This window comes from Arachis hypogaea, chromosome 11 (genome assembly GCF_003086295.3).
Source record: "Arachis hypogaea cultivar Tifrunner chromosome 11, arahy.Tifrunner.gnm2.J5K5, whole genome shotgun sequence".
Lineage (NCBI taxonomy): Eukaryota > Viridiplantae > Streptophyta > Magnoliopsida > Fabales > Fabaceae > Arachis > Arachis hypogaea.
The window spans coordinates 70,783,860-70,798,987 of record NC_092046.1 but is presented as its reverse complement, the minus strand read 5'-3'; the positions used below and the strand labels follow the sequence as shown (position 1 = coordinate 70,798,987).

Below are 15,128 nucleotides of genomic sequence, written 5' to 3'. Positions count from 1 at the left end.
CTCAGAGATCTCAAGAGAGGGGAGGGGCGTCCCTTCTACTGGCTCTATCCGTGATAGATGATCAGCCACTTGGTTCTCTGTCCCTTTTTGTCTCTTATTTCTATATCAAACTTTTGCAGAAGCAATACCCATCTGATGAGCCTGGATTTTGAATCCTGCTTTGTGAGTAGATATTTAAGAGCAGCATGGTCAGTATACACAATCACTTTTGATCCTACTAAGTATGATCTGAACTTGTCAATGGCGTAAACCACTGCAAGTAATTCTTTTTCTGTGGTTGTGTAGTTTTTCTGGGCATCATTTAGAACGCGACTAGCATAATAAATGACGTGCAGAAGCTTGTCATGCCTCTGTCCCAATACTGCACCAATGGCGTGATCACTGGCATCACACATTAGCTCAAATGGTAACGTCCAGTCTGGTGCAGAAATGACTGGTGCTGTGACCAGCTTAGCTTTCAGCGTTTCAAACGCCTGCAGACACTCTGTGTCAAACACAAATGGCGTGTCAGCAACTAGCAGATTGCTTAGAGGTTTTGCGATTTTTGAAAAATCCTTTATAAACCTCCTATAGAATCCTGCATGCCCCAGAAAGCTTTTGATTGCCTTAACATTGGCAGGTGGTGGTAATTTTTCAATTACCTCTATTTTTGCTTGATCCACCTCTATTCGCTTGTTTGAGATTTTATGCCCAAGAACAATTCCTTCAGTCACCATGAAGTGACACTTTTCCCAGTTTAAAACTAGGTTGGTCTCTTGGCATCTTTTCAGAACAAGTTTCAGGTGATCAAGGCAGGAGCTGAATGAGTCTCCATATACTAAGAAGTCATCCATGAAGACTTCCAGAAATTTTTCCACCATATCAGAGAAAATAGAGAGCATGCATATCTGGAAGGTTGCAGGCGCATTACATAGCCCAAATGGCATCCTTCTATAAGCAAACACTCCGGATGGACATGTGAATGCTATTTTCTCTTGATCCTGGGGATCTACTGCAATCTGGTTATAGCCTGAGTAGCCATCTAAAAAGCAGTAATAATCATGACCTGCTAGTCTTTCTAGCATCTGGTCTATGAATGGTAAAGGAAAATGATCATTTCTGGTGGCTGTATTGAGCCTTCTGTAGTCAATACACATGCGCCACCCTGTAACTGTTCTTGTAGGAACCAGTTCATTTTTTTCATTATGAATCACTGTCATGCCTCCCTTTTTTGGGACGACTTGAACAGGGCTCACCCAGGGGCTATCAGAAATAGGATAAATAATCCCAGCCTCCAGTAATTTGGTGACCTCTTTCTGCACCACTTCTTTCATGGCTGGATTTAGCCGCCTCTGTGGTTGCACCACTGGTTTGGCATTATCCTCCAATAAGATTTTGTGCATGCATCTAGCTGGGCTTATGCCCTTAAGGTCACCTATGGACCACCCAAGAGCTGTCTTGTGTGTCCTTAGCACTTGAATAAGTGCCTCCTCTTCCTGTGAATTTAAAGCAGAGCTTATGATCACTGGAAAAGTGTCACCTTCTCCCAGAAACGCATATTTCAAGGATGGTGGTAATGGCTTGAGCTCAGGTTTAGGAGGTTTTTCCTCTTTTAGAAGAAAGTTCAGAGGCTCTTTCATGTCCTCTGAATCCTCCAAATCAGGCTGAACATCTTTAAAGATGTCTTCCAACTCTGATTCGAGACTCTCAGCCATGTTGATCTCTTCTACCAAAGAGTCAATAAGATCAACTTTCATGCAGTCTGTTGATGTGTCTGGATGCTGCATGGCTTTGACAGCGTTCAACTTGAACTCATCATCATTGACTCTCAGGGTTATTTCCCCCTGTTGGACGTCAATGAGGGATCGTCCAGTTGCTAGGAAGGGTCTTCCTAGAATGAGAGTAGCACTCTTGTGCTCCTCCATTTCCAGCACAACAAAGTCAGTGGGAAAGGCGAATGGCCCAACTCTGATAATCATGTCCTCAATCACGCCTGATGGGTATTTAGTGGAACCATCAGCAAGTTGGAGACATATCCGGGTTGGTTTAACTTCTTCAGTTAAGCCAAGCTTCCTGATAGTGGATGCAGGTATTAGATTGATGCTTGCCCCAAGATCGCATAAAGCTGTCTTGGTGCAATTACCTTCTAATATGCATGGTATCAGAAAACTCCCAGGGTCTTTAAGCTTTTCAGGAAAGCTCTTCAGAATGACTGCACTGCATTCTTCAGTGAGGAGAACTCTTTCTGTTTCTCTCCAATCCTTTTTATGACTCAAGATCTCTTTCATGAACTTGGCATAAGAAGGTATTTGCTCAAGTACTTCTGCAAATGGAATCTTTATTTCAAGAGTCCTGAGATAATCTGCAAAGCGAGCAAATTGCTTATCCTGCTCCTCTTTCCAGAGTTTTTGAGGATAAGGTATCTTGGCTTTATATTCTTTAACCTTAGTTGCTGTAGGTTTATTGCCTACAGAAGTGGTTGAAGAAGCCTTTTTAGAGGGGTTGTTATCAGCGTTTGTGTGTGTCTGATCCCTCACTGGCAATTGAGTGCCAGAGTTAGAAGCTGGAGTGAAACTGGATGCCAGCTCCTTGTCTGCTCCTGGCGTCTGAACGCCAGAACTGTGCCCATTTTGGGCGTTCAGCGCCAGATCTTGCCCATTTTGGGCGTTCAACGCCAGATCCTTGCCCATTTCTGGCGTTGAACGCCAGTCCTGCCTTGTTTCTGGCGTTGAACGCTAGTTCTGAGCATGGTCTGGGCGTTCAGCGCCAGCCTTCTACCAATTTTCTGGCGTTTCAGTTCCAGAATTACTTTTCCCTGGGCTCTTACTATCCTCAGGTGAATTTTGGGTAGTTTGCTCATTTCTTAGCTTTTTGCTGCCTTGAGGTGGGGTATTTAATGTTTTCCCACTTCTTAGTTGAACTGCTTGGCATTCTTCTGCTATTTGCTTTGACAGCTGCTGCTTTGTTTGCTTAAACTGTTCGTCCATATGTATATTAGCCATCATTGTCTCTTGTAACCTGTCTTTAAATTCGGCTAGCTGCTTTGTTAGAAAGTCCAATTGCTGATTGAATTCAGCAGCTTGTTTTACAGGACTGAGTTCAGCAGTTACTGTTTTAACCTCTTCATTCATGGAAGGGTTGCTGCTTAGGTACAGATGCTGATTCCTGGCAACTGTATCAATTAGCTCTTGAGCCTCTTCAATTGTCTTTCTCATGTAGATAGATCCACCAGCTGAGTAATCTAGAGACATCTGAGCTCCTTCTGCAAGCCCATAGTAGAAGATGTCTAACTGAACCCACTCTGAAAACATTTCAGAGGGACATTTTCGTAGCATCTCTCTGTATCTCTCCTAGGCATCATAAAGAGATTCATTATCTCCTTGCTTAAAGCCTTGGATGTCCAGCCTTAGCTGTGTCATCCTTTTTGGAGGGAAATATTGATTCAGAAATTTTTCTGTCAGCTGTTTCCATGTCTTTATGCTGGCCTTAGGTTGGTTATTTAACCACCTCTTACCTTGATCTTTTACAGCAAATGGAAACAGTAATAGTCTGTAGACATCCTGATCTATTTCCTTATCATGTACTGTGTCAGTAATTTGTAAAAATTGTGCCAGAAACTCTGTAGGTTCTTCCTGTGGCAGACCGGAATACTGGCAGCTTTGCTGCACCATGATAATGAGCTGAGGATTCAACTCAAAGCTACTGACTCCAATGGAGGGTATGCAGATACTACTCCCATATGAAGCAGTAGAGGGGTTAGAATATGACCCCAGAGTCCTCCTGGACTGTTCATTTCCACTTAGGTCCATGGTGGAGAAAGGGGAGATGATGTAAAATAGAGAAAATATTTTTATTTATTTATTTATTAATTTATTTCAAAAATAAAATAAATCAAAATAAAATAAATAAAAATGAGTAAAAGATTTTCGAAAAAGTGAGGAGAGAGAAAGTGGTTAGGAGATTTTGAGAAAGATATGATGATTTTTGAAAAAGGTTTTAAATTTTGAAATAAAAATCTGAATTTTTAAAGGAGAGAGAAAAATAATAAGACAACACAGGATTTAAAATTTTTAGATCTGAGGTTTCTTATTTTCGAAAATTTTGGGGGGGAAAAAACAGCAAGGAACACCAAACTTAAAATTTTTAGAAAACCAAAATAAATTTTCGAAAAACACAGAAAAATCAACAAGAAAACACCAAACTTAAAGTTTGGCACAGGATTTAATAGAAAAATTATTTTTTTGAAAAAGATTTTTTTTTTAAAAAGAAAATAAGGATTCTAAGATTCTAACACAACAATAAAAAGAGACTCTAAACAAAAAGAGAATTTTTTCCTAATCTAAGCAACAAAATAAACCGTTAGTTGTCCAAACTTGAACAATCCCCGGCAACGGCGCCAAAAACTTGGTGCACGAATTATGAATCACACTTTTCACAACTCGTACCACTAACCAACAAGTGCACTGGGTCGTCCAAGTAATACCTTACGTGAGTAAGGGTCGAATCCCACGGAGATTGTTGGTTTGAAGCAATCTATGGTTATCTTGTAAACCTTAGTCAGGAAGTCAATTATGTTTATCAGTTGAATTGCGAATAACCAAGAGAGCATAAATTAAAGGTTACTTGTTATGCAGTAATGGAGAATATGTTGGAGTTTTGGAGATGCTTTATCTTCTGAATCTCTGCTTTCCTCTGTCTTCTAATTCATGCACACAAGTCCTCCTATGGCAAGCTGTATGTAGGGGATCACCGTCGTCAATGGCTATATCCCATCCTCTCAGTGAAGAATATGCTCACATGCTCTGTCACACACGGCTAATCATCTGTCGGTTCTCGATCATACTGGAATAGGATTCTTCATCCTTTTTGCGTCTGTCACTAACGCCCAGCACTCGCGAGTTTGAAGCTTGTCACAGTCATTCGATCATTGAATCCTACTCGGAATACCACAGACAAGGTTTAGACTTTCCGGATTCTCATGAATGCCGCCATCAGTTCTAGCTTATACCACGGAGATTCTGATTAAGGAATCTAAGAGACACTCATTCAATCGGATATAGAACGGAGGTGGTTGTCAGGCACACGTTCATGGTTTGAGGAAGGTGATGAATGTCACGGATCATCACCTTCATCACAGTTAAGCGCGAATGAACATCTTAGATAGGAACAAGCGTGTTTGAATGGAAAACAGAATTACTTGCATTAATTCATCGAGACACAGCAGAGCTCCTCACCCCCCAACAATGGAGTTTAGAGACTCATGCCGTTAAAGAGTACAAAGTTTAGATCTAAAATTTCATGAGATAAAAAATAAGTCTCTAAAAGTTGTTTAAATACTAAACTAGTAGCCTAGGTTTACAACAAATGAGTAAACTATGATGGATGATGCAGAGATCCACTTCTGGGGCCCACTTGGTGTGTGCTGGGGCTGAGAATTAAGCAATCCATGTGTAGAAGCCATTTGTGGAGTTGAACGCCAGTTTTTGTGCCAGTTTGGGCGTTCAACTCCAGCTTTTGATCCTTTTCTGGCGCTGGACGCCAGAATTGGGCAGAGAACTGGCGTTGAACGCCAGTTTACATCGTCTATCATTGTGCAAAGTATAGACTATTATATATTGCTGAAAAGCCCTGGATGTCTAATTTCCAACGCAATTGAAAGCATGCCATTTCGAGTTCTGTAGCTCCAGAAAATCCACTTTGAGTGCAGGGAGGTTAGAATCCAACAACATCAGCAGTCCTTTTTTAGCCTGAATCAGATTTTTGCTCAGCTCCTTCAATTTCTGCCAGAAAAATACCTGAAATTACAGAAAAACACACAACTCATAGTAAAGTCCAGAAATATGAATTTTTCCTAAAAACTAATGAAAATAGACTAAAAACTAACTAAAACATACTCAAAACTATATGAAATTAACCCCAAAAAGCGTATAAAATATCCGCTCATCATCCACCATCTCTATACTCATTATAGGAGTTACGGAAGTGAAAGAGCTTATTGGATAGGCTAAAATAGTTAAAAATCATCATTTCTAAAAAACAGGATAGTCGTGCGTACGCATGCCTCGTGCGTACGCAGAAGTTCCCTTTTTGTGTATGTACAGAACGCGCACGAAAAACGTTCAATTATGGAATGCAAGTTCTGCGTATGCATGGTATGCGCATAAAACAACCATTTCACTTCTGTAACACCCTTCATGCGTAGGCATGGGTCGTGCGTACGCATGTCCCCATTTTTTTTTTGCAACATTTGAAGATTTCAGTTTTTAACCTCTAAATTTAAACCTCTATAACCTTTTGTGTAATTATCCATTTTCCTTCATGATTAAACCATTTTAAAGGTCTTTTCATTAGCTTTAATTTTAGATAAATTGCATCTAAATCCAAATTCCGAGCGCTAAGTTGTATCCCGTCGAAGTTGTCTAAAAATCTATTTTTACCAAATTTACATAATCCTTCAATTTCAACAATTCTCAATTCAATTCAAGTCCAAACCATTCCAAACACTCATTTATCAATCTTTAACCATTCCAAGCCTAAATCAACCCATTTCCAACTTATTTAACACATTCATCAACTATATCCATTTTACAACAATCACACACAACACTCATATATCCAAATTCACCATCAACCAAGAATCAATCATCTCATTAACATATAAAAATTCACACTACTTATCTCCACTTACCAAATAGAAAATTTCTCACCCTATCGTGGCCTCCGGCCTAATGTTCTCATCAAATCATCATCATAATCAATAACACCACCCAATTCACAATATCACAACCAATTAAATCATGCAATTATCTAACATATCACAATTTCCACTAAACTAAACAATCAACCACAAAAATTCAACAATAATCCTAAGGCCACTAGCCTAGGACTTTATGTCTCATTACATGGTATTTACCCGAAACATAAACCCATACCTTAATGTCACAAACTTCAAGCTTTTTCTTCCAACTTTCCAAGCCCCCAAATTGACTCACACCAATGTCCAAGTCCAATTTCCACAAATTCACTAAATCAAGCTTTTAACTACTCAATCTAATACCATATTATACAATTTGGCACATTGTCAAAATTAGGGCTCATATAAATTGATGAACCAAGAGAGAAAAAGGGATATTTACATTTACCCACCGAATTTAGTGATAGAAACCACTAAGAATACAAGCTAGAGAACTCTTATAACATTAAAATCACCAAAAATCTTCAATACTCAAACTTAAAATGCAAATTCAGACTTAAATGAGAAACCGGAGCTGAGATTTCAAATTACTTATCAAACTAACTAGATAGAATTGAAGTGGAGGTGATAAGCTTCACGTGGTCACAAATGGTACGGTGTTCCAGAGTAAAAGTTATGGCCAAATGAAGATGACGAAGGTTAGGGTTTGGCTCTTGATGAGTTGATATTTTATACGCTTTTTGGCATTATTTTCATATAGTTTTTAGCATGTTTTGTTTAATTTTTATTAAGTTTTCATAGGATTTAGTGTTAAATTCACATTTTTGGATTCTACTTTGACTTTGTGTGTTTTTGTACAATTTTAGGTATTTTCTGGCTGAAATTAAGGAGCTGGAGAAAAAGTCTGATTCAGAGACACAGAAAGCACTGTAGATACTGTCTGGATCTGACCTCCTTGCACTCGGAAGAGCTTTTCGGGAGCTACAAAAGTCCAAATGGAGCGTCCTTAACGGATATGGAAATCTGACTTCCAGAGTTTTCCAGAAATATATAATAGTCCATACTTTACCTTAGATTAGAAGGCCCAAAACGGTCGTCCAACGTCAGCATCCTGCCCCATTCCAGGCATCTAGCACCCAAAGGAGGAGACCAGCGTCCAAACGCCCAGAGAGGATCCCCTAGCCAACGTTCAACGCCCTAGAGGCCTCCTAGCACGTGGATCTCATCAAAGCTCATCCCAAACACTCATCAAGTGGGCCCCAGAAGTAGATTTTAGCACTAAAAGACTGTTATACCCTTTCTTTTGTAATCCTTAGTCATTAGTTTAGTATTCAAAGAACTTTTACACCTCTCATGAGGGGGACGCACACCATATTTTATTTATCATTGTATTTTCTATCAGTATGAATTTCTAAACCTTCTAGGTTGAGGGGAGGAGCCCTGCTAAGTTCTATGAATTAATAAAAGTATTACATTTTCTCTTCAATCTGTGTTTGATTCAATTCTAAGATGTATATTCGTTCTTCAACATGATGAATGGGATGATCCGTGACAATCAGCTCCGTTCCTCATACTAAGACCGCGTGCCTAACGACCACCTGTGTCTTCTTGGGTTCGTGTGAATACATGACTGGAAAGCATCGAACCGCCAGCTTAATTATACATCTCTTAGACGGCTAATCCATGACTTCGTTGGGGACTTCTTGAGACACCAGTTCAGCCGAGATATGGGGAGATTAGGGTATCTGTCATAGAGGCTAGAACCCAAAGGTGCAGCATTCTCTGATCTGAAAGATTCGACCTTATCTGTGGCATTTTGAGTAGGATCACTAAGGAAATAGACTGCTAGAGCTTCACCCCCCTTCAGATTGGATGACCGCAGCCATACGGCGTTTGATATGAAGCAGAGGAGATTGGCAACTGCGGCCATACGGCGTTGATCACATGATGACAAGTCATCTTATGCTAGCTTTTCGATCATTTTTCACTTGTTTCATTAGGTTTTATGCACTTTCTTGCATTATAGGTAACTGATTTGGAGTGGATTTGCTTGGTTATGTTGAATCAATCAACCATCCTTTATTTGACACAAAATCATGAGGTTTAAGCTAGAATTAGTTGGTTTTTGAATGATTTATAAACCTTGTAAATTTGGTGATACTTTGATTGGTTGTTTTGATTACTTGTAGGTGAAGAAAAAAAGAAACAAGGAAAGTGCAGCCTATGCTAGAAAAGTGTTGCGCATCACAAGGGTCAGCAAAGGCCAACCAAACCAACCAAGGCCATAGCGCTCGAATAATGAGCGTAGCGCTCAAAAAGTGAGCACTAGAGGAAGGTTCACCAAAGTAAAGCCAAGACGCAAGGGTGCTGCGTTAAGTTACACAACGGAGCGCTACAAGGAACCAAAGAAAATAAGGAGCACTCCGTTAACTAAGTTACCTTTATCATGGCCCATCCAAAGGAAAATAAGGCGCGCTACACCAAGCAATGAAGGAGCCAAGGTTCGAAATGGGGAACAAGAGGAAGCAAAGAAAGGGTGCTCCGTTTGGTTGCTTCACTGAGCGCTAGTATGAACAAGGAAATGGGCACAATTGAAACCACCAAGGCTCAAAATGGGGACCATGTGCAAGAAAATAAGGGTGCTACGTTGATGAGCGGATAATTTATACGCTTTTTGGCATTGTTTTTAGTATATTTTTAGCAGAATCTGGCTACTTTTAGGGATGTTTTCATTAGTTTTTATGTTAAATTCACATCTCTGGACTTTACTATGAGTTTGTGTGTTTTTCTGTGATTTCAGATATTTTCTGACTGAAATTGAGGGACTTGAGCAAAAATCAGATTCAGAGGTTGAAGAAGGACTGCTGATGCTGTTGGATTCTGACCTCCCTACACTCAAAATGGATTTTCTGGAGCTACAGAACTCAAAATGGCACGCTTCTAATTGCGTTGGAAAGTAGACATCCAGAGCTTTCCAGAAATATATAATAGTCCATACTTTGCCGAAGTTTAGACAACGCAAACTGGAGTTCAACGCCAGCTCTCTGCCCAATTCTGGCGTCCAGCGCCAGAAACAAGTTGCAAGGTGGAGTTCAACGCCCAAACTGGCACAAAAGCTGGCGTTCAACTCCAAGAATGACCTCTACACGTGTAACATTCAAGCTCAGCACAAGAACACACCAAGTGGGCCCCAAAAGTGGATTTATGCATCAATTACTTACTTCTGTAAACCCTAGTAGCTAGTTTATTATAAATAGGACTTTTTACTATTGTATTAGACATCTCTTTTTTAGATCCTGGATTGTATTTTTGATCCTGTGATCACGTTTTGGGGGCTAGCCATTCGGCCATGCCTGAACCTTCATCACTTATGTATTTTCAACGGTAGAGTTTCTACACTCCATAGATTAAGGTGTGGAGCTCTGCTATTCCTCAAAGATTATTGCAAAGTACTACTGGTTTTCTATTCAATTCAACTTATTCCGCTTTTAAGATATTCATTCGCACTTCAACCTGAATGTGATGAACGTGACAATCATCATCATTCCCTATGAACGCATGCCTGACAACCACTTCCGTTCTACCTTAGATTGAATGAATATCTCCTGGATCTCTTAATCAGAATCTTCGTGGTATAAGCTAGATTGATGGCGGCATTCATGAGAGTCTGGAAAGTCTAAACCTTGTCCGTGGTATTCCGAGTAGGACTCTGGGATTGAATGACTGTGACGAACTTCAAACTCGCAAGTGCTGGGCGTAGTGACAGATGCAAAAGGATAGTAAATTCTATTCCAGTATGATCGAGAACCTCAAAGATGATTAGCCATGCAGTGACAGCGCATCGGACCATTTTCACAGAGAGGAATAGGATGCAACCATCGACAAGGGTGATGCCTCCAGATGATTAGCCGTGCTGTGACAGAGCATTTGGACCATTTTCCCGAGAGGATTGAAAGTAGCCATTGGCACCGGTGACATCCTTACAAAAAGCCAGCCATAGAAAGGAGTAAGACTGATTGGATGAAGACAGCAGGAAAGCAGAGGTTTAGAGGAACGAAAGCATCTCTATGCGCTTATCTGAAATTCTCACCAATGATTTACATAAGTATTTCTATCCTTATTATATTATCCTTTTTCGAAAACTCCATAATTATTTTATATCCGCCTGACTGAGATTTACAAGGTGACCATAGCTTGCTTCATACCAACAATCTCCGTGGGATCGACCCTTACTCATGTAAGGTTTATTACTTGGACGACCCAGTGCACTTGCTGGTTAGTTGTATCGAAGTTGTGACAAATTATCAATTGAGATTAGAGCACCAAGCCTTTGGAGCCATTACCAGAGATCACAATTTCGTGCACCAAGTTTTTGGCGCCGTTGCCGGGGATTGTTCGAGTTTGGACAACTGATGGTTCATCTTGTTGCTGAGATTAGGTAATTTTATTTTTATTTTATATTCAAAAATTTTTCAAAAATCTTTCAAAATTTTCTCCTTTGTTTTTGAAAAAAAATTTTAAAATAAAAATGTTTTCAAAAATATATTTTTCTTCAGAATTTTTAAGAATGAATTCTAGCGTTTCATGAAGCATGTTGAAGCCTAGCTGGCTGTAAAGCCATGTCCAATTCTTCTGGATAGGGTATGTCAGGCGTGTCATGTCTGAGTTATATACTAAAGCTTGGCTGGCTATTCAGCCATGCCTGACCCTTTGATTGGAGCTTTAGACTAAAGAGCATAAGATTCCTGGAATTCATATTAAAAATTTTGGAATCCTTATTTTTCTCTTTCAAAATGATTTTCGAAAAAAATTAAAAGAAAATACAAAAAAAAAATTCATAAAATCATAAAAAACAAAAATATTTTTGTGTTTCTTGTTTGAGTCTTAAGTCATGTTATAAGTTTGGTGTCAATTGCATACTCATCTTGCATTTTTCGAAAATTTTCATGCATTCATAGTGTTCTTCATGATCTTCAAGTTGTTCTTGGTAAGTCTTCTTGTTTGATCTTTGCATTTACATGTTTTGTGTCTTTTCTTGTTTTTCATATGCATTCTTGAATTCTTAGTGTCTAAGCATTAAAGAATTCTAAGTTTGGTATCTTGCATGTTTTCTTTGCATATAAAATTTTCAAAAATTTGTTCTTGATGTTCATCATGTTCTTCATAGTGTTCTTGGTGTTCATCTTGACATTCATAGCATTCTTGCATGCATTCATTGTTTTGATCTAAAAATTTCATGCATTGCATCATTTTAGTGTTTTTCTCTCTCATCATAAAAAAATTCAAAAATAAAAAAAAATATCTTTCCCTTTTTCTCTCTTAAAATTTCGAAAATTAGATTTGACTTTTTCAAAAATTTTTAAAAATCTAGTTGTTCTTATGAGTCAAATCAAATTTTCAATTTAAAAATCTTATCTTTTTCAAAAATCAAATCTTTTTCATTTTTCTTAGTTATTTTCGAAAATTTTAAAAATATTTTTCAAAAATCTTTTTCTTATCTTTATCTCCTAATTTTCGAAAATAACATCATCAATTAATGTTTTGATTCAAAAAATTTCAAGTTTGCTACTTACTTGTTAAGAAAGATTCAAACTTTAAGTTCTAGAATCATATCTTGTGATTTCTTGTGAATCAAGTCATTAATTGTGATTTTAAAAATCAAATATTTTTCAAAACTAATTTCAATCATATCTTTTCAAAAATATATTCTTATCTCATCTTTTTCAAAATTTGATTTCAAAATATCTTTTCTAACTTCTTATCTTCTTATCTTTTCAAAATTGATTTTCAAAATTTGTTTCAACTAACTAACTAACTTTTTGTTTGTTTTTTACCTTTTTCAAAACTACCTAACTAACTCTCTCTCTAATTTTCGAAAATATCTTCCCTCTTTTTCAAAATTTCTTTTTAATTAACTAATTATTTTAATTTTTTATTCTAATTTTCGAAAACTACTAACCTTTTTCAAAAACTATTTTCGAAAATCACTAACTCTTTTTCAAAAATTATTTTCGAAAATTCACTTCCCTCTCTCATCTCCTTCTATTTATTTATTCATCTACTAACACTTCATCTCACCAAAAATTCGAACCCCCTCTTCCATCCGTGTTTGAATTTTCTCTTCTTCTACTTACACAGGGACCTTTATACTGTGGTAAAAAGGACCCCTATTATTATTATTTTTTCTGTCCCTCTTTTTCATATGAGCAGGAGCAAAGACAAGAATATTCTTGTTGAAGCAGATCCAGAACCTGAAAGGACTCTGAAAACGAAACTAAGAGAAGCTAAATTACAACAATCCAGAGATAACCTTACAGAAATTTTTGAACAGGAAGAGGAGATGGCAGCCGAAAATAATAATAATGCAAGGAGGATGCTTGGTGACTTCACTGCACCTAATTCCAATTTACATGGAAGAAGCATCTCCATTCCTGCTATTGGAGCAAACAATTTTGAGCTGAAACCTCAGCTAGTTTCTCTGATGCAGCAGAACTGCAAGTTTCATGGACTTCCATCTGAAGATCCTTTTCAGTTCTTAACTGAATTCTTGCAGATCTGTGATACTGTTAAGACTAATGGAGTAGATCCTGAAGTCTACAGGCTCATGCTTTTCCCTTTTGCTGTAAGAGACAGAGCTAGAGTGTGGTTGGACTCTCAACCCAAAGACAGCCTGAACTCTTGGGATAAGCTGGTCACGGCTTTCTTAGCCAAGTTCTTTCCTCCTCAAAAGCTGAGCAAGCTTAGAGTGGATGTTCAAACCTTCAGACAGAAAGAAGGTGAATCCCTCTATGAAGCTTGGGAAAGATACAAGCAGGTGACCAAAAAGTGTCCTTCTGACATGCTTTCAGAATGGACCATCCTGGATATATTCTATGATGGTTTATCTGAGCTATCAAAGATGTCATTGGATACTTCTGCAGGTGGATCCATTCACCTAAAGAAAACGCCTGCAGAAGCTCAAGAACTCATTGACATGGTTGCTAATAACCACTTCATGTACACTTCTGAGAGGAATCCTGTGAGTAATGGGACGCCTATGAAGAAGGGAGTTCTTGAAATTGATACTCTGAATGCCATATTGGCTCAGAACAAAATATTGACTCAGCAAGTCAATATGATTTCTCAGAGTCTGAATGGAATGCAAGCTGCATCCAACAGTACTCAAGAGGCATCTTCTGAAGAAGAAGCTTATGATCCTGAAAACCCTGCAATAGCAGAGATGAATTACTTAGGTGAACCTTATGGAAACTCCTATAATCCATCATGGAGAAATCATCCAAATCTCTCATGGAAGGATCAACAAAAGCCTCAACAAGGCTTTAATAATGGTGGAAGAAACAGGTTTAACAATAATAAACCTTTTCCATCATCCACTCAGCAACAGACAGAGAACTTTGAACAAAGTACCTCTAATTTAGCAAACTTAGTCTCTGATCTATCCAAGGCCACTGTAAGTTTCATGAATGAAACAAGGTCTTCCATTAGAAATTTGGAAGCACAAGTGGGCCAGCTGAGTAAAAGGATCACTGAAATCCCTCCTAGTACTCTCCCAAGCAATACAGAAGAAAATCCAAAAGGAGAGTGCAAGGCCATTGAATTAATCACCATGGCCGAACCTGTAAGGGAAGGAGAGGACGTGAATCCCAGTGAGGAAGACCTCCTAGGATGTCCAGTGATCAATAAGGAGCTTCCCTCTAAGAAACCAAAGGAATCTGAGGCTCATTTAGAGACCATAGAGATTCCATTGAACCTCCTTATGCCATTCATGAGCTCTGATGAGTATTCCTCTTCTGAAGAGAATGAGGATGTTACTGAAGAGCAAGCTGCTAAGTTCCTTGGTGCAATCATGAAGCTGAATGCCAAATTATTTGGCATTGAAACTTGGGAAGATGAACCTCCCTTGTTCACCAAAGAACTAAGTGATCTGGATCAACTGACATTGCCTCAGAAGAATCAGGATCCTGGAAAGTTCTTAATACCTTGTACCATAGGCACCATGATCTTTAAGGCTCTGTGTGACCTTGGTTCAGGGATAAACCTCATGCCTCTCTCTGTAATAGAGAAACTGGGAATCTATGGGGTGCAAGCTGCTAAAATCGCATTAGAGATGGCAGACAACTCAAGAAAACAGGCTTATAGACAAGTAGAGGATGTGTTAGTAAAGGTGGAAGGCCTTTACATCCCTGCTGATTTCATAGTCCTAGATACTGGAAAGAAAGAGGATGAATCCATCATCCTAGGAAGACCTTTTCTAGCCACAGCAAGAGCTGTGATTGATGTGGACAGAGGAGAATTGATCCTTCAAATAAATGAGGACAACCTTGTGTTTACAACTCAAGGATCTCTCTCTGCATCCATGGAGAGGAAGCATAAAAAGCTTCTCTCAAAGCAGAGGCAAACAAAGCCCCCTCAGTCAAACTCTAAGTTTGGTGTTGGGAGGCCACAACCAAACTCT

General features: G+C 38.7%; 1 non-coding gene across 1 annotated transcript; it reads right to left on the bottom strand.

Moving 5' to 3' along the window:
- Positions 1-13,409: 13,409 nt before the first annotated feature.
- LOC112725376 (small nucleolar RNA R71) lies at positions 13,410-13,517 on the bottom strand. Its single transcript, XR_003164487.1, has one exon. It is a non-coding gene; the product is annotated as a small nucleolar RNA R71 (small nucleolar RNA).
- Positions 13,518-15,128: the final 1,611 nt, after the last annotated feature.